At 40.3% G+C, this 25902-nt stretch overlaps 2 pseudogenes; both read left to right on the top strand.

Moving 5' to 3' along the window:
* Positions 1-23810: 23810 nt before the first annotated feature.
* LOC147434917 (uncharacterized) lies at positions 23811-24413 on the top strand (annotated as a pseudogene).
* A 37-nt stretch (positions 24414-24450) lies between these two features.
* On the top strand, positions 24451-25520 carry LOC147434916 (uncharacterized; annotated as a pseudogene).
* Positions 25521-25902: the final 382 nt, after the last annotated feature.

Below are 25902 nucleotides of genomic sequence, written 5' to 3'. Positions count from 1 at the left end.
AAGCGTTCCGAAGTGGAAAAAGCAATCAAGCATGGGTGGAACAGACCAGATTGGCTGGCCAAAGAAGATTGGAAGAATGCGAAGAAAGCACTGCGCGAGAATCCCGACAAGTGGAAGAAACAAAAGGAGGCAGCCAGAGCGCGAGGAGAGGCAAAGAGCTCGCACCACTTAAGGAGTGGCGGGTGAGCATCATTTGCGGCTGATTTTGTAAGTGTTTTCGTATCTATTTTTGATAGTTTAGGGTTTATGGGATTTGAAATTCTAACATAATGGATTCTTTGTATGTTTTGACAGTGGTTGTATACAGGACGTGATCCCACACCGTACAAGCGTGAGTACGCAAGCACGAAGGGCTTAAACGCCCTTATAGACATCCTGAGTTTTCGCGGCGGCATGGTTAGTATTAGGATTTATTCTTTAGGATTTATTGTATTGTTTTATAAATGTCGCTATATGTTTATACTTACAAAAAGCTATCTTATTGTTTTTTTTTGCAGAATTCCGACAGATACGCCGCTTCGACACGATGAGACGTCTGATTAGAGGACCTCAGTTTAGCCATAGCTAGACAACATTAGTTTGTTTTTGTCATAGATTATGTATCATGGGACGACTTTTATACGTCTTTTTGAAAACCATGTATATTTTTAAAATAATGACAATGGTTTGTAACTATTACATTTGCAAAGATTAACAATTGAGTGATTTTGCCTATGTGTACAATTGTCATTGATTTACTTTCATCAATTCACGTTTGTCATTTTTGTATCTTTATTTTGCAAACAATACGTACTATGGATGATGGAGTTAATGATTATATTGTCTTGTGGGTGACTGTTTTTGGTCTATATTTACATTTGCACTTTTTTTCAAAGGTAAATAGACAAATGAAACATTCAATATGGTTGATGGGTGGCAGGGCATTCACCAAAAAATTTTCCTCTCGGGCGTCGCTATGACCGTTGCTATATAAGGCTCTGCAGCGTCGCTATAAGCGTTGCTATTGATGACCCTGTAGCGTCGCTATATAGCGACGTTTATAGCGATTACAAAGCGACGTGTATAGCGAGGTCCTTGTATCGACGCTCATAGTGACGCCGGGGTTATAAAAACCCAGTGTATTTTCGTCGCTAAAAGCGTCACAAGAGCACACAACCTCTTGTAGTGTTCTCTTTCTCTCTCTCTTTCTTTCTCTACCTCTTTCCCTCTTTCTCTCTGTCTTGCTTTCTCTACCTCTTTCCCTCTATCTCTCTCTTTCTCTCCCTCTTTCCCTCTCTCCAACTCTTTCTCTATCTCTCTTTCTTTCTCTCCCTGGCTCCATATCTTTCTCTATCTATCTCTCTTTCTCTACCTCTTTCCCTCTATCTCTCTCTTTCTCTTTCTGTTTCCCTCTCTTTTTTCTCTCTCTCTCTCTCTCTCTCTCTCTCTCTCTCTCTCTCTTTGTTTCTCTCCCTCTCTCTCTTTCCCTCTCTTTCTCTCTCTCTCTCTCTCTCTCTCTCTCTCTTTCTCTCCCTCTCTATCTACTCTCCCTCTATCTTTCTCCTTCTTTCTCTATCTCTCTCCTTCTTTCTCTATCTCTCTCTTTCTTTCTCTCCCCCTCCAAGTCAAGACACAAACACCCTACATGCTCTTACTTCTTGAGTCCGGATCGCTTCCCATTGAGGTCTTGGGCATGGAAAGGGTTGTGGAGTACATGCGTAAGACACAACGTAGCCCTTTGCATCGACTTCCTAGAATCGCATATGAAGCAAGTCAAAAGGTTCAAAAGACATGCAAGAGCAAAATACTAAGTTCGGGGTGGATGCTTGATATCAAGAAATGGTTTGGAAGATGGGATGCATGTCACTTGGTCAAGGATGCGTCGATCGACTCCCAAGTTAATGAGGCCTTCTTACAACGCCAATGTATCATGGCTTGGGAGAAATCCGGAGGTTCTCGCTTCAGCCATTACACCACACACGTTGCCCCAAACTACAAATCTCTCTTCTTCTCGGAACGAGGTAACCGAACCCATTCCTACATCCTTGAGCCCATCTCGTTGAGTGCGATCCGCACCATTGCCTCCATTCGTCTTAGCTCCCATTCTCTACGCTGCGAGACAGGACGTTGGGGCACTGGCGAGGAGTGTCATCGACTTTGCACCTTATGCCCTCGTCAAGTGCGAGAGAGTGAGTACCACACACTACTTGAGTGCTCAGCTTTTGACCACATTAGATCCTCTTTTCCCCATATATTCAGCCATGAGCTCTCCCTACATACCTTCCTCTCCCAACCACGATGTGGACTCTCTATTGCGACGCTCATTTCAGCCATTTTTGAGCATCGAGAGTCACTTATGAACTCCACTCACACCACGTGACATGTTCATTTGGTCCCATAGGTCATATTTGACCTCCCAGGACGATAATAGAACTATCTATCTATCTCTCTCTCTATTCCTCTCACTCTGTTTATCTATTTCTCTCTCTCTATTTAACATTTCTTTAAATATCCCTCTTTCCCTCTCTCTCTCTCTCATTAAAACTCTCTCTCTATTTTTCTCCCTCTATCCCTCTTTCTCTCTCACTCTCTTTATCTATTTCTCTCTCTCTATTCAACATTTACCTCTCTTTATCTAACATTTATCTCCCTCTCTCACTCTCTTTATCTATTTCTCTCCCTCTCTTTAAATCTCTCTCTTTCTTCATTTATCTCTTTCTCTCTCTATATATGCCATCTAACACTATCCAAACAATCATTTCCAAAACGTGCATGACAAATCAATCATTTTCGAACGTGTGTAGTAAAGCAACCATTTTCAAACGTGCTTAGCAAAAAAACCATTTCAAACAAGCCATGCAAAACAACCGTTTCCTAATGAATGAGGTATGTTAAAATGGATCCTCTATTTTCTCTATTTTTTTAAATTTATGTGTGTGTGTGTGTAGTGTAGAAAACAAAATGGGAAGAGGGCGGATGTGCTTTTGTGTTTACCTCTTCTTTGTAGCGCGGTTGAGCTTCGAATAGGTTGAGCGTCCAAAGAAGATGGCGAAATACCCCCTTGCCGAAACTTGCACAAAACCCTCTTCGACGAAACTTGAGAAGCTTGGAAAAGAAGAGAGGGGGAAGGGAGAGGTGGGGAGGGGGGGGGGGGGGGGGGAAGGCTTGTTGAAGGAGAGAGAGATGGGGAGTGGGGGAGAGGAGGAGGGGGAAGCTTGTGAGCGATGGCGGAGAGCAAGAAACGAAGGGAAGGTAGGGTATGCTGCAAAAACACGGCATACTCTGCCTTCCACTACAAGAGGTACTTAATAGTAGCGATGCTCAAAGTGCGACACTCAAAGTAAGTTGCTATGGGAGTCTCTAAATCACAAGTAAGTTAGTGACACTCATATCGACGCCTATAGCGATGCCTATAGCGAGGCCGTCAGGGCTAAAAAAACTAACCGAGAGCGTCCGAAAACTCAGATCTCAGATCTGAGCTTTTGGCGCACGCTCAAGCAAGCAAGGTAACGCGCTCTCCCTTTCTCTCTTTCTTCTCCACAAACACACACACACACACACACACACACAAGGAGAGGAAGGAGAGCTAGGTACGCTCCTTCCCTCTGCTCACTCTCATGTTCCCTTCCCCTCTATCTCTCTCCCTCTCTCTCTCTCTCTCTCTCTCTCTCTCACACACACACACACACACACATTGTGTTTTTGAGAGAGAGAGAGAGAGAGAGAGAGAGAGAGAGAGAGAACACAAGCATAAATAAGAAACACACACACACATGCATAAACAAAGAATGCACACACAGATTGATAGAGGAAAAGAGATAGAGAGCATGCATAAACCTAAAACGCACACACATGCATACACAAAGAATGCACAGACATTGAGAGAGGAAAAGAGAGAGAGAGAGAGAGAGAGAGAGAGAGAGAGAGAGAAGAAGAAGAAGAAGAGGAAGAAGAAGAAGAAGAGGAAGAAGAAGAAGAAGAAGAAGAAGAGAGTCTTAACATCGTAGGAAACTATCCCAAGAGACCTTAAAGATCTAGTCGACAGGAGTTGAACTCAAGACCTGTTATTCATGAAGGAAATGGCATAACCAATCTATCACACTTCGGTGATAGAAAAGTTATACCATTTTGCTCCTCTTTTTATTGGTGTGCACACACACCCACACACACACACCCGAGAAGAAGAGAGTTTAATTTAACATCGTAGGAAACTAATTAAAAATACCTAAAGATCTAGCCGAGGAGGAGTTGAACTCAAGACCTGTTATTCAAGAGGGAAATGGAATAACCAATCTACCATACTTGGGTGATAGAAAGGTTATACCATTTTTCTATTTTTATTGGCACACACACACCCATACACACACACACACACACACACACACATACACACACACACACACACACGCACACACACACACACAAGAAGAAGAGAGTTTTAATGTCGTAGGAAACTATCCCAAAGGACGTTAAATATTAGGTTAGATGTAGACTTACGTTAAATTAGATTTAGGTTTATTTAAGTTAAATTAGATTAGATTTAGGTTTATTTTTAGTTAGATTTACGTTTGATTAGATTTAGATTTATTTACGTTATATTAGATTAGATTTAGGCTTATTTACGTTAGATTTAGATTAGGTTTATTTTATTTACGAGAGAGGTAAGGGGAGAAAACAAAGAGAGAAAGAGATTATGTTAAAATTTAAATTAGAGTAAGTTAGATTACATTTAGATTTATTTTTATGTTGAGTATAAGATTATGTTAGATTTAGATTTACGTTAGATTAGATTTAGGTTTATTTAGGTTAGACTAGATTAAATTTAGGTTTCTTTTGAGTTAGATTTACGTTAGATTAGATTTAGGTTTATTGACGTTAGATTTAGATTTACGTTAGATTAGATTAGATTAGATTTATGTTTATTTTGGATTTAAGACTAAATTAGATCTAGATTTACGTTCGATGGATTAGCTTTTTTTTAGATTTAGGTTAGATATTAGTGCATGTCAATGAAGGTGCACCTTGCATGTCAACGAAGGTACGCTCATGATGTTAAGCATTGTATGAAAAACACTTGCTCATATGAAAAACACTGAAAAAGACTCCGTTTTTCTACATGCTAAAATTTCCTGCGCTCACAGCCTCGATAGTCCATGCGGACTAGCAATTCCACCTTCATGTTCGACTGCTGCTACCATACAATAAGCCGTCATGATCAGCCGATGGAAGAGAAAATTCAGCCTACACAAAAATTAGTGATGCAAGATGACGATTCCAAGGGTGAGACACACACACACACACACACACACACACACACACACACACACACACACACACACACACACACACACACACACACACACACACACACACACTACACAACCCGTCAAATCTAGAGTAAGAATTAAGTGCTTTGAGTAGGCATCAGCTACATTGCAAAGCAGTCATCAGCTACATTGCAAGAATGGCGTACCTGCATGCTACAGACAAAGATCTACTGTGAAAATATGTTAAGATGCTGTGAAATTCTACAGCTAGAGAAGAGGCAAAGGGGTTTTGTCCACTACATGCAGTATCATGTAGACGTGGGTATGTAGATTTCTTGTACCCACAAATATAGGCATTGACCAATAAAGACGAGATTATAACCCGATGGTTCTGATCTCCGTGCACCTCTAGACCGATGTGTGCGGGGATTGAACATGACTAGAGAGAGAGAGAGAGAGAGAGAGAGAGAGAGAGAGAGAGAGAGAGAGAGAGAGAGAGAGAGAGAATGCCAATAGAAGATTAAATTTTTTCTCGATGCTATAAGATTTTTACCCTCATTATGAGTAATGACGAGGATGTGGGGTTGTCCAACCGAAACACCGATCTCTCAACGAGGATCTTATGTCCTTGTAATCATTGCAAGCATGTTGTGCGACACACAAGACGTGTTTCTTTGGAGCACGTTCGCGAATCTGGCGAGTTCGATCCATCTATTATAAATCGAGTTGTTGCCAATTATAACTCGTCGGACTCTGATCCTGGCCAACAGGCAGAAATCTTGCAACCTAATAGACGTGTTTGCAGGCGCTTTGGTCAAGCAGCATATGTGAGGCCACAAGATGTAGCCTCTGACAGCTTGGGGGATGATCATGCAGACCACATTCCCAACGAGGCAATGTTTGAGCCCGAGATTGATGAAATGATCGAGATGATCATGGATTCAAAAAGGCTTATCTATGATGATATGAAACGTGAAGACGATACGCCACTCTATAATGGAGCACGTGTGTCTAGATTGAAAGCGCTCCTAGTTCTTCTCAACATGCAGACAAAGTTTCGATGGAGTGACTCTAGCGTCACAACTCTTTTCAGGTGATCTATTACAATTAGTTTACTTTAATAAAACTCTAAATGTATAATGATCTGATAGATTTTTACACAATTGTACTGTATTTGTATGTTGTGTAGATTGCTCAAAGAGCACATACTACCAGCTGATAATGTGATGCCAGATTCCCGAGAGGAAGCAAGAAAGATTTTGCGAAACTTGGGGATGGATTACAATTTGATCCACGCTTGTCCTAATGACTGCATTCTTTTCAGAGGGGAATACATAGACATGGAGAAGTGTCCAAAATGTGATTCCGAGAGATGTTGAGTAGATCTCCACGGAAAAAAAATTCCGCAAAAGGTTTTGCGAAATTTTCCTCTGCTTCCTCGCATCAAGCATTTCTTCGAATGTAAGTGCATGGCCGCCCTAGCATCATGGCATGAGGAGAATAAATCTTCGGATGGTGTGCTACGGATTCCTGCAGATTGTGCAGCCTGGAAACATATAGATGGAACATGGTCGTATTTTTCCAAGGAAGGTCAAAATTTGCACTTAGGCCTGGCTATGGATGGCGTAAATCCATTTGGTCAAAGATCAACATCTTACAGTGTATGGCCCATTGTCATTGTCAACTACAACATTCCCCCGTGGTTGACTACGAAGAAGGGGAACCTATGGCTAAGCTTGATTGTGCCGGGGTGATATAAAGTGAAGAATCATGGAGAAATATGAATAGTCTAGTCGACAACGGTCCTCTAATGCAGATCCTGTGGTGGTGGAACTCACTTACTTTGGCACGCTACAAGAGATTTTGAGGATTGATTATAGAGGATTTTTTGTCGACTTGTTCGACGTGCAATGGTTTAAGATAATCATGGAGGGTCGCAACGCTACTGTGCGTAGAGGAGAGTCTGGTTTTCTTGAGGTGGATTCAACTAAGAAATGGACTGACCTAAGAGACACTTTCGTATTACCCGAGCATTGTGAACAAGTAAGTATGTAAATAGTTAACATCCCATTTTAGAATTTATGTGCTTGGAAGCTCTCATGTAAGTTATTTGGCTCTGGCAGGTGATATTTCATCCTACAAAGTCTGCATCAAACTGGTGGTACGTCATAGAGGTATCCCCTCGTAGTGCATAGACGTATGAAGGCTACCATGTGGTAATCACAGCGGCATCAATGGAGGAGATCGGAGAAGATTCTCAGTCAGAAGCCGTTGACGTGGTGCCAGTCGAACATCAAGCTACTACTCTCTACGGGGTGCATGCAGAGGATCTACAAAACGAAACGGAGGACATCTATTTAAACAGAGAGCTCTATATAGATATAGGAAGTTATGCTGAGCTATGCGAGGATGAGAGAGAGATCTCTTAAAGCCATAAATATTGTATTTGAACAATTTTGCTCCGTTTTGTAAAAACTCTGGCTCTCTAAGTACCTTCCATGTTGTATAACGCTCTTTTGATTTTGCGCTCACATCCTGGGCAATCCATGGGGACATGCAGCTCCACCACCTGGTTTTCCGACTACAAGATTTGATTGTGTGCTCTCTCTCTCTCTCTCTCTATCTCTCTCTCTCTCTCTCTCTCTCTCTCTCTCTCTCTCTCTCTCTCTCTCTCTCTCTCTTTCGATTTAAAATTTTGAGTTATTGACTTGCCTCTTCCACCACTCAAGTTGAATAGAAGAAGAACGCATTCTGTTCCTGATAGCCTTTGAAAATTCTAAAGCTACAAGCACCTTCAAGTTCTACGTCAAAAAAGAAAGAGATAGTGGGAATTCTTGTACTATTCTCCGTTTTGAACAATTTTTCTCCGTATTGTAAAAACTCTGGCTCTCTAAGTACCTTCCATGTTGTACAACGCTCTTTTGATTTTGTGCTCACATCCTGGGCAATCCATGGCCACATGCAGCTCCACCACCTGGTTTTCTGACTGCAAGATTTGATTGTGCTCTCTCTCTCTCTCTCTCTCTCTCTCTCTCTCTCTCTCTCTCTCTCTCTCTCTTTCGATTGAAAATTTTGAGTTATCGACTTGCCTCTTCCATCACTCAAATTGAATAGAAAAAGAACGCGTCATTGCGTCATTGTATTTAATGGTCTTTGCGTCCACTCTAGGTACGTATGCTCTAGGTATGTTCTCACAAGCAGGGACAACGAGCACCTCCTCCTCCTCTCTCTCTCTCTCTCCATCTATCTACTTGTCCATGTTATCTACTCCATTCATTCAATATTAAAATTAAATGTTCGTGTGTTTAATGCAGGTATGGATGATGAGGAATTTCTTTCTTCTTTGTCACCCTAGCAAAGACAGTGGTACGTGGAGCGTCATCGCTCTATCTCACCATCACGCGTTCCTACTCCATCCGCATCTCCCTCTATTTTGGAGCATTCAGTGCACTCCAAAGCTTCGGTGTCGACGACTCAATCTTCACACTCGTCGTCTAGGCGCCGATACTCTAGTGGTGGCGGTGGCGGTTGTTGTGGGGATGTCTGCAACGATGCTTCGACACCGCCTCGTGTTCGACGAGTCTCTTTACCCTCCCGTTCTTTGCCCGTCCCGACACCAGCCACGGCATCGCCATCGATACCAGGTATTGCACGTCTGGCTGCCGTTCCTAGGAGCTACACACCACTAGCTACTTCTCCAGGAGGTACTCTAGTGGACACTCCTCGCTTCGGGGCTCAGACTCCGGTGGAGACACTTGATGTCCGTACCCCCATTGACATGCCACTAGAGACCCCTATCGGGACACCCAGGTTCACGCGTCAATGGCGAGAGGGCTTGCCTTACTCCGTCGACTTCAGCGGCGGCATCATCTTGGATGATGAAGGCAAGAAGGTGATTTCGCGCATGCGCGGTCTTTCTCTCAGGTGTTTAGACACTACATACTAAACACCTGGAGTGAAGTTCCAAATGATTTAAAAGACAGAGTCATCAACATTCTTCATGACGAGTTTCCCGTTCAAACATGGGAGGACCACTTCAATGAAGACGTGATGAAGGTTCGAATGCGCGAATACTGCAAGCACAAGCGTCCCAAAGTGGAAAAATCAATCAAGCATGGGTGGAACATATCAGATTGACTGGCCAAAGAAGATTGGAAGAATGCGAAGAAAGCAGCGCGCGAGAATCTTGACAAGTGGAAGCAACAAAAGGAGGCAGCCAGAGCGCGAGTAGAGGCAGGGAGCTCGCACCACTTTGGGAGTGGCGGGTGGGCATCTTTTGAGGCCGATTTTGTAAGTGTTTTCTCATTGCTATCTATGTTTGATAGTTTAGGGTTTATGGATTTTTAAGTTCTAACATAATGGATTCTTTGTATGTTTTGACAGTGGTCGTATACAGGACGTGATCCCACACCGTACGAGCGTGAGTACGCAGGCAGGAAGGGCTTAAACGCCATTATAGACATTCTAAGTTCTCACGGCTGCATGGTTAGTATTAGGGTTTATTATTTTCTATTTGTTGTATTGTTTTATAAACATCGCTATATGTTTATATTTACAAAAAGCTGTCTTATTGTTTTTTTTGCAGAATCTGACAGATACGCCACTCGGATTCGATGAGACGTCTGATTAGACGATGTCAGTTTACCATAGCTAGATAGCATTAGTTTCTTTTTTTCATAGCTTATGTATCATGAGACAACTTTTATACGTCTGTTTGAAAACCATGTATATTTTTAAAATAATGACAATGGTTTGTAACTATTACATTTGCAAAGTTTAACCACCAAGTGATTTTGCCTATGTGTACAATTGTCATTGATTTACTTTCATCAATCCATGCTTTTCACTTTGTATTTTTATTTGTCAAACAATAACAACACGTACTATGGATGATGGAGTTAATGGTTATATTGTCTTGTGGGTGACTATTTTGGGTCTATATCTACCTTTGCACTTTTTTTCAAAGGTGAAGAATATGTATGAAACATTCAATATGGTTGATGGGTGAATGCCCTTCCACCAAAATTTTTTCCTCTCGGGCGTCGCTATATAAGGCTCTGCAGCGTCGCTATAAGCGTCACTATATAGCGACGCATATAACGACTGACATAGCGACGCTTATAGCGATGTCCCTGTATCGACGCTCTTAGCGACACCGGAAGTTATTAAAACCCAGTGTATTTTCGTCACTAAAATCGTCACAAGAGCACACAACCTCTTGTAGTGTTCTTTCCTTTTTTAGGTGCCAGTTATTACCGTGACTATTACCGTCTCTATTATCGTGTTTATTACCGCGACTATTACCGCCCATATTACCGCGACCAGTCATTTCAAACGGATACATGCGAATCCGAGGTTGTAGAGGGGGGGGGGTACAAATCACCCCCCCTACCCTTAGCTATACATTATTTCATTTTTTAGCCTTTTGAGTTTTTTGATGAAGATTTTTAATTTTTTATGGATACTTGACATATGTGAGCAGGGCACACCTACCCCGCAAGGTATTAAGACATTTTTCATTAATTCCTGCATCCAACACATGTTTAAAAGAAGGTCTATCGTGGAGCTTATCATGTGGCACGCAAACCATCGCTCAAATGATGGAATGATGCGTGTCCCTGCCGATTCACTTGCATGGAGGCACATTGAAACTCAATGGCCAGAGTTTGGGTTGGAGCCTCGACACTTGAGGCTTGGGTTAGCAAGTGATGGTGTCAACCCCTTCGGAACTAAGTCTACTTCATGGAGCACTTGGCCTGTGGTGATCGTCAACTACAATATTCCACCATGGGAGACAACCAAGAAGGGCAATATACTTCTTTCCTTGCTTGTGCTAGGGAAGTACAAAGTGTCAAATATTGACAGTTACCTCGAGCACCTCATGGAGGAGTTATGGAGAGGCATTCATGTTTTCGATGTCTCACTTGCAAAGGGGGGAGAGAGGCTCAAGTGAGGGGAACATTATGTGGACTATGCACGACTATCCTGGGCTTGGAAAAATTTCTGGTAACCCCCTGTCCTCTATCTCTCTCTCTCTCTCTCTCTCTCTCTCTCTTTCTCTCTCTATCTCCCTTTAGCTCCCTTTAGCTCACTTTAGTTCACTCATCTCTCTAACCATATGATATGTATGCAGGGTTGTCCACATCGGGTCACAATGCATGTCCTACTTGCGGGCCATCGTTGGTGACGGAGAGGCCAGATTCCTTGCGCAAGGTAATCTATCCAAACAACCTTCGTTTCTTACCCCAAGGGTGTATCAAGCACAAGGCTCTAACAAATGGGAAGGCTCCTCTAAAGCTCACAATGGCAGATTGGGCAACCATTTGGGAGGAACACCACAACAACAATCCGGCTCTGTGTCCTCCACCAAAAGGTATGTCGAGGTATTCCATATTTTTAAGGCTTCCATATTGGAAGGACTTAAAAATAAAACACCTATTGGATCCCATGCACATATTCAAAAACGTAGCCTGAACACTATGGGACCACATTATTGGCAAGAAGGACTCTTTGGGTGTGAGGGAGGATTTGAGGCTTTTAAAACGTCTCCCTGCCTCTGCCACCCACAGTGTGCGCCAAATGGAAAGATTGTGTTTCCTAAAGCACCATAAATGCTAGCAAAAGAACAATTAGACAAGGTTAAGGGTACCATTGCCTCTATTCGCACACCAACACGATACATGAGGTCGCTAAAGGGAGCTTTCACAAAAGCGAAGAAGGGTGGAAGCGTTCAATTGTATGGGTTGAAGTCCCACGATTGGCACAAGATGCTTCAAATATTCTTAATACTCCCTATTCTATCTATAGTTTGTGTGTAGAACTATCATTCACTTTTCCTTTTCCTGATTTACATTGTAGTTCATTCTGCCGGTGAGTATATGTATATGTCGGGACGAGAAAGTCAGGGATGTTATTTTCAAACTATTATTGAAGCGGTGTGCATGGTGGAGAAGTACTTTCCAACAAACATTCTTACCATCCAAATGCATGTACTTGTGCATGTGGTCAAAGAAGTTGCAGTTGTTGGGGTGGTCCATAGCAGATGGATGTTCTTCTTGGAGAGATTTATGAAGACTTCAAAGGGGTTTGTTTGTCAAAGGTCTCGCTCCGAGGGTAGCATGGCCGAAGGATGGCTTGTACAAGAGTCTCTTGTCCTCATCAATGAATTTTTGGTCTCAATTGATCCAGAGATGCCTTGAATGTGGACTACTGAGGTCAACATCAAGGTGACAGGGGATGAGCCGCAGGGACAAGGCATCGTTAGGAATATGGACATCACAACGTGAGAAACTGTTATGAGATTTTTCCTTCTCAACTCAGATATCATGCAAAAGTCCTAGAGAGGTATGAAGGGGAAACGCAACAATGCTTGATAGATCACCTTCAATTCAAGCGCAACCCTGCCACTAGAAACCTTCCTTTTCCAGATCATCTTCGAAATTGGTTGACTTTTCAACTAGACGGTGGTTAGATGCGACAAACTCAGAGGCAAAGAGGATTGGAGTGTTGATTACTGAAGAGGAAGAGGAGATGTCACGGGGTTGTGATTGGCATGTATATTTCACAACTTCCTTTTCGAGCTCCACATGATCACATTGCTTTAATAACTTTTAGTCTATTTCAATTTTGTGGCTGTAGTATCACAAATATGGAGCTTTGTGGTCGCATGGGAAACACTTCAGAGTGTAATGGATCGACGGACAAAGGGTCACTTTTGACAGTGATGTTAGGGCAAGCTTCATCCAAGAAAGTAGGAGTAGTGCCAGGTGTTAGCAATAAGCTAACACAGACACCATTTCTCGGAGTTCTCTTTGTAAAACATTTATTATTTTGATAAATCAAGAATATTGTAACTCCTATTTTATCGGATAAACTCTGTAATTAATGAGCCGGGGCTACAAACTTCCAGATTGTATCAGCCAGTCATTTCCCAGCTTTGGTAGGACTCCAGATTATTAGTTTTGACCACCCAAAAACCTTGGCTAAGGTATAAAAGCCAATTTTTGTAAGTTTTTTATAAGTTTTGGATGAGAAATACACAGCGTGAGCTAACGGCGCTCACTCCTCTCCTTCTCGCGCTTCCTACTTCCTCCCCGGTTGTCACATTGGACTCATATTTTTTGCATTGCAACCGCACGTAAGAGCTCTACGTATACGTAATCAGTTCACAGTATTTCGTAGCTTTTAGCGTTGCCGGACCCGCGGCCTAATTTCATCATAACTAGGAATTTACACTTTCAAATAAAAACTAAGCATAGGCCGGGTATTGGGGCATCATTGCTAAGCATTTAGATGCATTCTGGGTCGAAAACGACTAGGTCAAAAATCCACTTCTGTTAATAATCCGATTTTGGAACTTGACCTAAAGTGAGGTTTGAGACCATAAGCATGTGTGCTTAGCTTTTATAAATTTATCCTAGAAGTCTTGCTACGTTTGGATGTCATTTGATGCTATAACGGATGTGATTTGTTTGTCGATGAGCGATTGGCTTTTGGTGATTTCAGTCACTTGAGTGTAGCCTGAGTTAGATGCAAGATGTTAGTTGTTTTTCGAGAGATTGACAACCTCTTGTAGACTCTATGCACTAGTCGAGCCAGCTTCGTCCCATGGATTGACAATTTAATCGTGGTTCTTGTTAATACTGCAATAAGATAGGATGGTGAGGTTAGACATGCATCCCACATTTGGCGCTGCTGCCGGGGACGAATAGACCTAAACTAAGGAAAAACACGAGCGTCCTGTGTAGTTGTACTTTAAATTCCTCTAGGTTCACACCTAGAGTTCAAAACTTTCTTTTAGAAATCGCATAGCTTAAGATTGTCGTCTTTTGCTGTGTAGAGGTAGCTTGGTAAGCTCAAAGACACTCCGAGGTAAAAATTTCAAGAGTTGGCAAAACTCAGATTGTTTACTTTTTCTTGACATTTTAAGCCAAACTTGATTCATAGGCTTAAAATAGCTCATATAAAGACTGTCTTTGAAAAAATTGCAACAAAGTGTTCATTTCAAGCTTGAAGTTAATAATTGTGATTATTAACTTTCTACTCTAAATTGACCAAGGTTCATACTATTGACTCATTGCATGTGTATAAACAACTTTTGTAAAGGCCCAAGAGATTTGGATCACCAAACTAATAGAAAATTGGGTAAAAACTAAAGTTTGTATTGACTTTTTGAATCTTGAGTGTAAATTGGAAAAAAAAATTGTAAGGTTTCCAGTTTCTGAAACCTTAGAAATTGTACAAAGCCTGATCAAATTAACTTGGTTGTTAAGAACACACGGTAGAATGATCTAAATATGGAAAAATATTGGTATTTTTGGAACCGTACGTAACTAAAGCTTTACTAGGGTTAGAATTTTTCAGAACCAAATTCCGATAACTGAAAGATTACACTATGAATATAATTAGTTAAGTAAAATTAAATGGTTTCAGTAATTATTACTGCTAAAGACTTTTTATCCTAAGGTTCTAAAAACTGCAGATATTTCCATGTTTAATCATTAAAAGTTAGGAAAAATAGTAGAAATCGATTCTGGAAGCTAGGGGGGGCTATGTGGGGTAGTAATGAACCTGCCCAAGATAGAATTAGTACAAGGGGCACTATCTTGAGCCTGGGGGCTGCTTGAGCTGCAAGCAACTGCCTTTTTCAGCCTATGAGACTTGTGAGTGCCAGAAAGCTATAAATAGGACCCCTTGCTTCACAATTTCAGATAGACTCGGAGCCTTGGTAAATTCTCTCTCATCTAAAGGGACCTCTACGTAGAAATCACTAGAGAGAAAAGCTCTATTTGGTTAATCAACGATAATTAGTACTAATTTTTTAATTAATAGAACTATGTTAACCTATTTACAAATTTTTTAATTAATTGAAGATTAAACCTATGTATAATCTAAAATTCTCTCCTAATTCAAAATTCTCTATGCTGATTATTGAGATTAAGCTTAGGGATACTAAGCTAATTAGTTTTTATATTATATTAGGACTGAAATTACTCAGTCCTAATATAATAATATATCAATAATAAATTAATGATATATTATATTAGGACTGAAATTACTCATTTTAATAATAAATTAATGATAATTATACTAATTAAATTTAGATTAAGATGAGATAATTATCAGAGCTGTGTTAGACTATCATTATGCTAGAAAAATTATCTTTTAATTTTCTAGCTATTTTTTATAATTATTTAAGCAAAATTACACTGTTTTTTAGAGAAAAGTAAAGGGAGAAATGATCGAATTAATCCAAAATTATTTGAGATAATTATCAGAGGTAAGTCACATGGCATATGCCTTGTGGGCAAGCTTTATGGCTTGCCGTATTATCAAAAGGATTGCCATTGTGTTGTTTTTAGTGACACGAGGTAATTTTAGCGCTTGAAAATCTCTTGCAAACATATAGACAACACAATGGCCAGCCGTTGGCAATACGGCAAGCCATAGAGCTTGACCACAATACATATGCATTGTGGGCAAGCTCTATGGCTTTCTGTTTTGCCAAATGCATCTCCATTGTGTTGTTTTTAGGGCCGCGAGGCAATTTTAAATCTTTAAAATTGCTCGCGGACATATAGACAACACAATGGCTAGCCTTTTGGAAATAGGGCAAACCATAGAGCTTGCACACAATGCATATGAGTTTTGGGAAAACTCTATGGCTTGTTGTATTGCCAAACAACTTGACATTGTGTTGTTTTTAGGGCTGCTTAGCTATTTTAGGGCTTGAAAACCGCTTGTGGACATAAAAACAACACATTGGCAAGTTATTGGCAATACAGCAAGCCATAGAGATTTCCCTCAATGTATATGCCTTGTGAGCAAGCTTCATGGCTTGCCGTATTTCCAAATGGATTGCCATTGTGTTGTTTTTAGGGACACGAGGCAATTTCAGCGCTTGAAAATCGCTCTCAAATATGTAGACAACACAATGGAGAGCGTTTGGCAATACAACAATCCATAAAGCTTTCCCACAATGCATATGCATTATAAGCAAGATCTATGGCTTGCCGTATTGCTAAAAGGCTTGCCATTGTGTTGTTTTTAGGGCGGCTTAGCTATTTTAGGATTTGAAAAGTGCTTGCAAACATATAGAAAACACAATGGCGAGCCGTTTGGCAATTTTTCAAGCCATAGAGCTTGCCCACAATACATATGAATTGTTGGCAAGCTCTATGGATTTCCATATTGCCAAACAACTAACCACGGTGTTATTTTCAAGGCCGCTTAGCTATTTTAGGACTTGAAAACCTCTCGCGGACATATAAACAACACAATAGCGAGCTGTTGGCAATACAGAAAGCCATACAACTTTCCCACAATGCATGTGCATTGTGGATAATCTTTATAGCTTGTCGTATTGATGAACAGATTGGCATTGTGTTGTTTTTAATATGCGCTGTGGGTAAGCTCTATGGCTTGCCGTATTTTTGAACGTAGCTTAACCTAACCTAACCTAACATAGCTTAACCTAACCTAACCTAACCTAGCCTAATGTAGTTTAACCTAACATAGCTTAATTTAACCTAACGTAACGTATAAGATAACCTAACCTAACGTAGCTTAACTTAGCCCAACCTAACATATAAGATAACCTAACCTAACCTAACCTAACGTAGCTTAACTTAACCTAACCTAACGTAACCTAACCTAACTTAACTTATAACCTAAACTTAACTTATAACCTAAACTTAACATAAAACATAAACCCCATCAATTGCATACTATCAAAAACGACATAATTCAAAACGAAATTTCTTCAAAACAAGATTTTTTCATAAACCAAAACAAAAAAAATTCATAATTCCAAATGAAATTTTACATCACAAACCATAAATTCTTTTAAAGCATTGAAAGTTTTAGCATTCAAAGTTTAAAGCATGAAATTTTATTTCATTAATATACAAATTAATTTAAATAAATTTAATATGCATTTAGAGGTTCGAGCACTCACATTCTTCCTATTTGAGAAATAAAAGAAGTTGTAAATGTCCCGAAACCTGCAAAAATGCACACACAGACACAAAGTTAAACCCTAAACCGTAAATCTACAAGTAAACATGAAAACAATCTCACCTTAGTGTTATGGGCTAACCCACAAGCAAGATTAGCACTTCCGACAGCTTGGTTTGCACTAGATCTATTTAGAGGTGAGGAAGGAGAGAGCTTGAGAAAAGGTGCAAGAAGAAGAGAAATGTGGAGAGAAAGCCCACGGTTTTGTTTTTTGCAGGTACCATCAGTACAAAAATCGGTATAAGCGTCAGAAAACGTGTCGGAGCGAGCGTCCAAAAGTGCATGCTCGTTGACATCGGAATAGGCGCTGGAATAGGTGCCGAAAATTTGAAAGTCAAAATTTTAAAAAACTTTAGCTCCCTCCATACATACCTACACATATACCGACGCCTGTCAGGGAAGTCGGTAATGTGGCGCCGGAATTTAAGTGACCTCTTGTAGTGCATACTAACATAGTAGACGGGTTCGAACCATCCCCTAACTTTTTCCTGCATGAGTAGAACACCAATAGCCATATCTGAAGAAAGGTAATGACCAATCTAGAGGTTGTAATATTGGTGCTACTGACAACATCTTTTTTAACATCTGAAATGAGCTCTCCTGAGGTTCAAACCATATAAATGGTACACTCTTCTTTGTTAGATGAGTAAGAGGTAGACAAACAATTGCCAAATATGTGACATATCTAGCATGCCATTTCCAAATTAGGTTCAAATGTCTTGTATGTTGTAAAATTGCATGACGGTGGTCCATTTTTGAGTCCAAATTCATAACTGTAGATGCAAAACCACCCCACTCTGTTATAAAAGTTTTTTTCTGTTGATCTTTTTCAGCCACATGGATCTAATTGTACCTTGAAAAACCATCCAAAAATTTATACATTTCTTTGTCTGCTATAGCATCCAATATGGCATCACAAATGGCATTGGAAAAGGATCTGTAATAGTGGTTGCATTCAACTTTCTGTAATCAACACAAACTCTAATTTTTCCATTTTTCTTGGGCACCACAATGATTGGTGACAACCATGTAACCTCATGAATTGGTTTGATAAACCCAACAGCTAATAGCTTATCAATCTCTTGAATTACCTATTCTGCAAAGTTTGAAATCATTCTATATTTCTGATGCAAGATCAAAATTGCATCCTTCTGTAAGATTGATGTGATGCTAATGTAAGTTGGGATCTATGCCTTTCATTTCAGAATAGTCCCATGAAAAAACATCTTTGTACTCCTTCAACAACTAAAACAAATCACGCCAAAAATCCCCATCTATATGAATACTGACCTTGACAATTTTGGGATCCTCTTCTATACCCAAATTGAGATCCTTTAACTCATCTTTCTTGACCCTAGCTGATCCTCCAAATCTTTTATTGTAAATATTTTCAGCCAACTCTCTTGTTTCCTTTTCCTCTATATGTAAGGCTTCCTTTGGATTAGGATTTGAATTTTGATCCACCATATGCACCGACTCTGATCCCTGTATTATCTGCCCAGGTAATAAGTCGGAATTTACATGTTCTTCCTCTTCATCCTTCTACAGGATACCTTCAACATCAACTTCAAATACTGGTATAATGGTTGGATTTTCTTTTAAAAATGCTTCTTCTTCATCATCCTCCACTTCTTCTGCCAAGTTAATTCTTTCCTTAAAAGGAATAATCTTTCTCCCAAGCATAGGAATTGCAATTTCTTGCTTCCCTTTCTTTATGACAACTTCATTCTCACCCCAATCCTGCTTGACTTTAGACAATCTCTTGGGGGGTTCACTATGTGTAAAACTACCATATGAGGTGCGTTCAAGACATGTTTGTAAAACCCCTTATCTGTAAATTTTGTTAGGAATATAATGTACCCTTTTCTTTTAAAATCTATAAGTTTTTTTCAAATTTGAAAAAATAATGTCCTTCTGTACATATATTTCTGTAAGTTTCAAGAACTTTATATACACTTCTGTTGAACTCACGTGATAGGTTACATTTTTCTTAGGTGACCTCCCCAGGACAATCTAAACCAGGGCCTCCCTGACAACATATCATAGGAGGTATCACCTCTCTCCATCTTCATCACATCAAAATTCACCTAAAACTAGATTCCTACAATATAAATAGATTGATGTCTCAATATTCTTGACGGTTGAACTCTCCTCTGATCTACCATCTTCACCTCAAATGGTGCTGGCTGCAATTTTCCCAACTTCTTATACACAGACTGAGCTAGAATGTTGACTCTAGATCCTCCATCCAATAATACTTCATCAAACAAAGTGCTGTGAAATACCACTTTTACAACAGGAACTACAAAGGCAACATCTGTTGGATCAGCTTTGTTCACTACGGGCTCAAGTATGCATTTGTCTGAATTGGATACTCCCTTGAAAACAATCTATTCAACAATTTTTCTTTGAAGGCTGGAGCCATACATAATAACTGATCCAAGGAAATCTGCGATGGAGAGTTTATTAATTCTTTAAATCAGTCCTGGTCATCTTTTTTAATTAAGGGTCTCTCACAGTGCTGTTGCAATTGATCCCCCTGAACATCTGAAGTACTATCATCCACATTCTGATTCTTTTGGTCCTTCTGCACCCGTTTCTGAACCTAGTCTTTGATTCCTTTTTGTTCCTTCCAATCAATAGGACGTGTAGCCTTAGACCTTGTAACATCCATTACATCTATCTCTTGGTTCTCCCCACATTGATTCCAATCACAAGCCCATTCATCACAATGCTCTTGATATGGAAACTCCATATTCTTACCAAGGAATACATTTGATGTTTGTTGCTCATCAATGTCAATTATGATGACATTTGCTTGAGCTGGTGCTTGATGTTGGTGTTGTTGCTGTGGGTTAGCCTATTGATTATCTTGGTTATAGGGTACAATTGGCATTCCCCTCTCCTCTCTATGTTTGACCCACAAAGCACAATTCAGACCAACCCAATGATCAGGTGCTGAACAATACATACATGGAATTATTCCTGGTGGTCTTCTCTGATTATTATCTTGATTTCTCCAAGGTGGTTGTAGAGGTCTAGGAGGTCTCTGAAATGGTAGCCTCCCTCTAAATGGAGCTATTTGTTTCAGCATCATTTCTCCCTCTGCCTACTTGTGGAGTTGATCTACTCCTATTATTAGGGTTGTGGCAACACTGGGCTGTGTTATGGCCTTCCCTTTCACAAATCTGACAATACTGCTTTTCCTCTAGAGCTACAACAAAATATCTAATTTTGTTCAACTGACTATTCAGATCTTTTTTATCCTTTTTCTTCTTACCACTCTGCTTCTTCATCTTTTGTTTTACTTTACTGCTTTCAGTCTCACTTTCATAAGACACCTCTGAATCACTTTCCTCATCAGTGCCAAACTCAACATCTGTCTTTGCTTATGATTTAGAGCTATGTTTGCTCCTAAATTTTGACTTGGTCATACCAAGTCTTTTTTCAGCCCTTACTGCAATTGTGACCAAATTGTTGAAGCCACCTACAATGTATATGCTAGCCACAACATTCTTCAATCCCTTTATTAGACCTTTCAAAAAATAACCAGCTGACATCTCATCTGTGGGTCTCTCATTACCCTGTAATCTCTCCATCAAAGCTCTAAATTTTTGAGCATAATCTTCCACCAACATATTTCCCTGTCTACTGTCCCTGATTTTCTAGAGAATATCAGTCCGAGCATTCTCTTTTCTAGATCTCTATAAGAATGCTACTATGGGTGCAACATAAGTTGCAAAATGTGTAATTCCATATTGTTTAAACCAACTCATTGCTTTACCCTCTAGTGTTGCTACAGATTGTTGCAATTTTATATCATCACCATATACTTCTTGATGTCCACTAGCTTGCCACTTGGTCTCAAATTGAGCCACATGACGATCTCCATATTTACTTGACTTGACTCTGAATTTTGATGCTCTAACCTTGCAACTAGGAGGTGGTTGAGACATAGGGGGAGGCTGGGTACTCTCCTAGGTGTTTGCCTAATAGATACCTGTAGTGGGTCAAAGTGGAGTCTTCTTCTACTTCTTACAGATCCTTTTGTCAAGAGTAGATCCCTGATAAATTGGCCCACCTGCCTTCCTGTTGATGCTCCTCAACTCTCCCCTACTTGATTCCCTGTTGCACTTCAGAGACATCCACCTCTACTTCTTCAAGGGATCAGTATTCCCTGCTTGGGTATGATCCCTTGTGTAATAGACCCTAGATACGCTTCTTGGTCTCTCTGACATACATCATCGATTAATGAAACATAGATACCCACAACAATGTTGAAACTGAGAGAATTCTGACAAAACCCTAACAAAGCTGTAAACAAAGCAGAATCACCAAATGTGTTGGGGTTCATCAACACAAGAATCTCTCTCAACATACATGCTCTCAAACAGAGAATCAAAATTCACTCAATTAGACAACTTTAGACAAAGCAAAGCCACAACCCATTAGGGAAAATATGAACCTCAAAAGGGCCCTTTAGGGTCAAATATTCTTTTAAAAATACTCTCTACACCAATGAGAATGGTCTTGTGGCCACGGTCCCACCACATTTTACATTTCTTTGAATGGCCATAACTTGAGTGTTATAACTTCAAATTTGTTGAACAATAGCTCATTTGTATCACATTGCCAAGATCTTTCCATAGATATGTTAATGATATAGTTTTAAGGTATGTAGATATGAGCTATCCATGCCCCCCCTTTTATGCCTATTGTTGATTACAATCTTATTGGTTGCTCTTACAAGGCCCCTTTGGGGTTCATATTTTTCCTAATGCGAGAGAAGAAGATCAGAGACAGCAAGAAACTCCATTGATCAAAGCTTGAATAAATCTCGACTCTTGTTGTTTGTTTCCCCCCGAACTTCCTTATAAAATGAGTTATAACTGCTTTAACTAAATGTTTTTGGCATACTATCCGATTCAACAAAATCCAACCTAACAATATTTCGACTGAAGCGACTAGCATGACATAATCAAAGTGAGCACTATTTTGAGAATTCTATTATCCTTTCAACATGTACATGATTGCATTTGGAGAGATGCACACTCTCTCTCTATCTACTAAAAATAGCTCACCCGCTTCTTGACCTCAGCTGACCCTTGCCTTCCAGATGCAAGCATATATGACTGCATCTAGAGAGATACCCTCACATTGCATCCATAAAAAATAGCCCAAAGCTTCTTGGACTTGCCCAAGTTGGGCATATCTCACAATCAATGCATTCCAAGAGACGACATCCCGAAGAGGATGCTCCTCAAGCACCTTTTGTGCTTTCTAAATTTCATCACATATGGCATACATGTTGATCAAGGGGCAAGCGTATGTGATTGCATCTTTGTGAATTGTTTTGCCCATATAAACATCTTGTGTAGTGCCCCATGATTTCAAGGTGCAAGTGTACGTGATTGCATAGGAGAGATTCCCTCTCTCTACATCTACTCAAAATAGCCGAGAGCTTCCTAACATTGACCTTGTTTGACATATCCTACGATCAATGCACTCTGTGAGGCAACATTGGGGACATGAATCTCATGGCGGGCTGCACCACATTTGACATGCCTTCTAATGCAAGTGTTTGTTATTGCATTTGGAATGTGGAAAGACACAATCATTGGAACAAATCATATTTCTAAGTGCCCATCACATATCCCCATTATGATACCTATTAGTCTCCTCCTGCGAGAAAACGTGGATTGGCCCCCTCTTCTTGGTAGTTTCTTGTTGATCCCCCTCCTCTTCGGCCTCCTAATGGTTGATCCACCAATGAATAGTCCTACGATTGAGAGGTGGCTATAGGATACTCCCCTACTCTTGGATGTCCTGGCAATGGTGGCAAGGATTCTCTCTCTCTCTCTCTCTCTCTCTCTCTCTCTCTCTCTCTCTCTCTCTCTCTCTCTCTCTCTCTCTCTCTCTCTCTCTCTCTCTCTCTCTCTCTCTCTCTCTCTCTCTCTCTCTCTCTCTCTCTCTCTCTCAATTACCAAGAGATGGTGCCTCTTTGCCTATCACCCAAACACTCTTCACATTTTCACCTCGTACAAGTCAGCACCAAGCCCATGCAAGATGGCACCAACTTTTCCACGAGCCACATAACATGCTTGAATCCTCTAGCTCACCCAAAACTTTTCTTTCCCATGGAAAGAGACCACAACTCTAATGCTATTGAGCCCAATATGTGGTATGAAGGGTGATTGGTGGGGTTTATGGAACCAAGAAAACCCAAAGGATCCATCTCTATGTGTGTGTGTGTCTTTGTGTAGGGTGACACCACATTGTGAAGAAGAAGGTGGTGTTTCTCTCACGTTTCTCCATGAACTATCCTCAGTGAATTCCATGTGAACTACTTAAAGCCATAATTGTGTTCTTTAAGTGAACCACATGTGATCCCATTGTGAACAACTGTGCAAGTCACAAGTGCACCACATGTGATCCCTTTGTGAACAACCGTGTAAACTTCAACTGAACATATTGTGAACTTGGAGTGCCAAGCGTCTTCGGTGGGGGTGTACCATTACCCCATATTTGGCTCAAGCACATAAGAATTTTATGGATTTTGAAACTCAAGTGCAAGATGGTGGAAATATCCAATGGTTAGATGCCCTTTCAAATGGTGGTTCGAGTTTCTCTCCACCAGTGATGAAGATGATGAGAATTGTAGTGATAGTGAGGAAAGCATGTATTGTAGTCCATGCACGGATTCGCTTGACACCTCTTTTTTTGGCATGGAGAAACAAGATGGGCTACATGGAGTCCCCACGCTTAATCCGTAGAAGTATGTGTCTCAGTTTTTTAACTCCTTTTCCACTTCAAAGAGAACATTCACCAAGCCTAAAGAAATTGCAAGCATGTGACCCAAGTGGCATGCTTGACCTAAAAAGGTGGAGTAGAATGAAAGAAAGATTATGTTTGAGGAGAGATGTAGAAGGCTTCTCGTGTTTTTGCATGACAACTTCCTCAAATTTGAAAATATCACTCATTGAGGAATGGGAGAGTATTATCATTCAATGTCAGTTTTGTGAAGATAATAATTCTCACCACACTTATGAAGACACATTAAAAAACTTGAAGGCCTCGTGGTGTTCGGAAATCAAGCAACAAGGGATACCTGTAGCATATATGAAGGCCCGGGTGGAACATTGTGGGGTGTGAAAAAGAGACCGATGGTGGCGATGAGTGCCACAAATCAATGTGTGTCACCAAAGATATTAAGGATGCCATGAAGCTTGAACGTCAAAGTGTTGACATTTTATGTGTGGAGCAAGATCTAATTGAGATTATGGTTCAACACAAGGTGAGGCTAGTTAAGGTTCGCTCATCTAAGAGACAAAATGGAAGCACAACTGTAGTTGTCTATGCATGCCATAGAGGAAGAACGGCCCGTAGAATTGGGACTGTGAAGCAGCTTAGAAGGTCCAAGAGATGTGGTTTTCCTTTCCAATTGAGAGTTCAATATCGACATGCCTCAGATATTGCAAACATGTCTTCTTACCCTATTCATGAGGTGCATATACCTGGATCAAGAGAGGATTTGTATCATTTACCCGTGCATTGGAATGTTATTGAGTGTTGCATGGAAGATTTGTTCGACGTGGGTACAACAAGACATGTTGCAAAAATGCCTTCGTCTAAAGAGAAGCTACAGTATGAGCGATCTTCGGCTATTGACCAAGAAATCTATCACTTTTTTATGATACAAAGGAACCAAATACGCAATCAAGGTGACTCATAATATGTTACAATTTAAGCATTATTGCAATTGTTTTTACATAGTAACCTTATTTCTTTTGTCTTCATAGGAAAGATTTCTAAAGATGATTGGAGTGCTATGTTGGTTGAGGTTTGCAACTTATAAAGTCGAGGGAAGGTGTGCTATTGCCAACGGTATAATCCCTTTGCACAAGATCCTAATCAAAGTCCCTTATTGTTGTTATTCAAGATGAATGGATGCTAGATATGTCCATGAGACTTTCTACACACAACTCTTGGGAAATAGTTAGCACATTCAAGACAAACGTGTTTGGTCTTCCATTGTATGCTGTTGTTTTGCCTAATCAAAATGGTGTAGGTTTACCAATATGGCTCATGCTATGCACCAATGAAACAAGAACTAACCAAGAACAAATCACAATTGAGATAACCCTAAAGACAATTTTTTCAAGAATGAGTAATGTGCACCCCACTTCAATAGTGATTGATAAATCACCAGTGAAGCTTGGGGCTATTCATAACGTGGTGGAGAAGGACCCTTATTGTTGAGTTTATGATGTCCATGGATCTCATCCACAAGCTCTTGGTCATATCATTCTATGTTGGTTTCATGCTAAGAAATCTTGGTTGGAGAACCTTCTTCCAAAGACATGTAAGAACTCTAACACTTGCTATACGTACCTACTTGTGGGCTCTTGCAACAAAGAACCTTCAATCTTTGTTTTAGGTACCAAAGCAAATGCTCAAACATATCTACTCTTCCATGTGTGCACTTATGCATAGTGCCATATAGGCTAAGTTTGAGCAATCTTTTCAAGTGCTCCTTTCAAAACTACTCAAAGGTCACGAGCGTGCAAAGATATGTGATGAATGGTTCGTGTGGGAGCGATTGCCCTTGGCGCAAAAAGTGGTCAAATTTTGTTCGCATGTT

This window comes from Adiantum capillus-veneris, chromosome 19, assembly GCF_014529385.1.
Source record: "Adiantum capillus-veneris isolate H3 chromosome 19, ASM1452938v2, whole genome shotgun sequence".
Classification (NCBI taxonomy): domain Eukaryota; kingdom Viridiplantae; phylum Streptophyta; class Polypodiopsida; order Polypodiales; family Pteridaceae; genus Adiantum; species Adiantum capillus-veneris.
The sequence above is the reverse complement of the archived record's forward strand: the minus strand, read 5'-3'. Positions and strand labels throughout refer to the sequence as shown.